This window comes from Elephas maximus, chromosome 2, assembly GCF_024166365.1.
Source record: "Elephas maximus indicus isolate mEleMax1 chromosome 2, mEleMax1 primary haplotype, whole genome shotgun sequence".
Taxonomy (NCBI): Eukaryota; Metazoa; Chordata; class Mammalia; order Proboscidea; family Elephantidae; genus Elephas; species Elephas maximus.
In genome coordinates, this window is record NC_064820.1 from 98,153,288 (window position 1) to 98,156,132 (window position 2,845).

A 2,845-nucleotide genomic window follows, 5' to 3' on the forward strand; every position below is an offset into this window, starting at 1 on the left:
TTCGAGGAACAGAGTTGCAGAGCCCGGGGTCTGGGGACCATGGTTCTGGGACATCTAGGTGAATTAGCATAACAAAGTTTATTAAGAAAATGTTATGCATTCTACTTTGGTGAGTGGTGTCTGGGGTTGTAAAACTTGCAGGCGGCCATCTAAGATGCATCAATTGGTCCTAACCCACTTGGATAAAAGGAGAATGAAGAACACCAAAGACACAAGGAAAATATAAGCCCTAGAGACACAAGGGCCACATAAACCAGAGACTCCATCAGCCTGAGACCAGAACTAGGTGGTGCCTGGCTACCACTAATGACTGCCCTGACAGGGAACACAATAGAGGGTCCTTGACGGAATAGGAGAAAAGTGTGGTGCAGAACTCAAATTGATGTAAAAAGACCACGTAATGATCTGACCGAGACTAGGGGAACCCTCGAAGACATGGCCCCTAGACTCTCTGTTAACCCAGAATTAAACCGTTCTGGAACCCAACTCTCCAAAGATAAGACTGGAGTATAAAGCATGAAATACTACTTGTGAAGAGTGTGCTTCTTAATTCAAGCAGATACACGAGACTAAATGGGTGACTCCAGTACAGAGGCAGGTTGAGAAGGTAGAAAGGGACAAGAGCTGGTTAAATGTACATGGGGAACCCGAGGTGGAAAGGGGGAATGAGCTGTCACATTTTAGGGATTAGAACTAGTGGCACATAATAATATGTGTATAAATTTTTGTATGAGAAATTAACTTGAGCTGTAGACTTTTACCTAAAGCACAATAAAAAGAAAAAAAGAAAGAATTGTGCAAAGACCTTGAGTTAGAAAACCGAAAGGGAAGAACACGCTGAGCATTTCTCAAGCTGAAAGAACTGAAGAAAACATTCAAACCTCGAGTTACACAATAGAAAGATCCTATGGGCAAAAAATTGAACAATGAAGGAAACATTAAAAGAAGGTGGAAAGAATGCACAGAGTTACTGTGCCAAAGAGCATTGATCAAATTACAACCATTTCAGGAGGTAGCATATGATCAAGAACTGATGGTACTGAAGGAAGATGTCCAAGCCGCACTGAAGACATTGGTGAAAAACAAAACTCCAGGAAGTGATGGAATACCAATTGAGATGCTTCAAGAAGCAGATGGAATGCTGGAAGTGCTCATTTATCTATGCAAAGTAATTTGGAAAACAGCTACCTGGCCAACGCGCTGGATTCCGACTCATGTGTTGTGCCCATTCACACAATATCACATATAAGTAAAATTATGCTGAAGATAATCCAAAAACAGTTGCAGCAGTATATCAACAGGGAACTGTCAGAAATTCAAGCTGGATTCATAAGAGAATGTAGAACAAGAGATAGCAGTGCTGGTGTCAGATGGGTTTTGGCTGAAAACAGAGAATACCAGAAAGATGTTTACCTGTGTTTTATTGACTATGTGAAGGAATTTGACAAATTATGGATAGCATTGCAAAGAATGGGGATTCCAGAACAATTGTTTGTGCTCATGTGGAACCTGTGGCAGGTGTTTGAACAGAATAAGAGGATACTGTGTAGGGTCACTATAGGGTGGCTATGAGTCTGAATCAAATTGATGGCAATAGGTTGATAGGTTGGTGTGGTTTAAAATCAGAAAAGGTGTGTGTCAAGGTTGTATCCTTTCTCCACACTTATTCAATCTGTGTATTGAACAAATAATTAGAGAAGTTGGAGTATATGAAGAAGAATGTGACATTGGAAAAAGGATTGGAAGAAGACTTATTAACAACCTGCAATATGCAGATGACAGAACCTTGTTTGCTGAAAGTGAAGAGGACTTGAAAGAGTGATGAAGATCAAAGACTACAGCCTTTGTATGGATTGCAACTCAACATAAAGGAAACAGATATCCTCACAACTGGGTCAATAAGCAACATCATGATAAATGGAGAAAAGACAGAAGTTGTCCAGGATTGCATTTTACTTGGGTCCACAATCAACGCCGATGGAAACAACAGTCAAGAAATGAAACAACACATTGCATTGGGAAAATCTGCTTTAAAAGACCTTTTTAAAGTGTTAAAAAGAGAAGATTTCACCTTGAGGACTAAGGTATGCCTGACCCAAGTCATGGTATTTTCAGTTGCCTTGTACACATGTGAAAAGTGGGCAATGAACAACAAAGACTGAAGAATTGATGCCTTTAAATTATGGAGAAGAATAGTGAATCTACCATGGACTGGCAGAAGAAGAAACAAACCTGTCTTGGAAGAAGCACAGCCAGAATGCTTCTTAGAAGCGAGGATGGCAAGATTTTTCTGATGTACTTTGGACGTGTCATCACCAGGGGATCAGTCCCTGGACAAAGTTCATGCTTGGTAAAGTAGCGGGGCAGCGAAAAAGAGGAAGGCCCTGGATGAGATGGATTGACACAGTGGCTGCAACAATGGGCTAAACACAGAAAAGATTGTGAGGAAGGGCAGGACTGGGCAGTGTTTTGTTGCACATATGGTCCCTATGAATTGGAAACAACTCTATGGTACCTAACAACAACACTAACTTTTTTTAGTTTGTTTCTCAATCTTTTTGAAGATGTTGTAAAAGTTATGCTTCACCTATACAGAAAAATATTTGGGAAATGAATTATAAAATTCAGAGTAAATCCTTGCTTCTTGACTATTCCCTGTTGCTGGAGAAGAAGAGAGCCCAGGGACAGATCCTCACATATACAGAACTTGATATATGACAGATGCGTATTAAAAATATCAAGAGGAAAAGGAGGAACTATTCAATAAATGATGCCAGGACAGTCCTTCATCCATATGGAAAAAAAGTAAAATTCGATTTTTACCTAACATTAAATTCAAAAATAT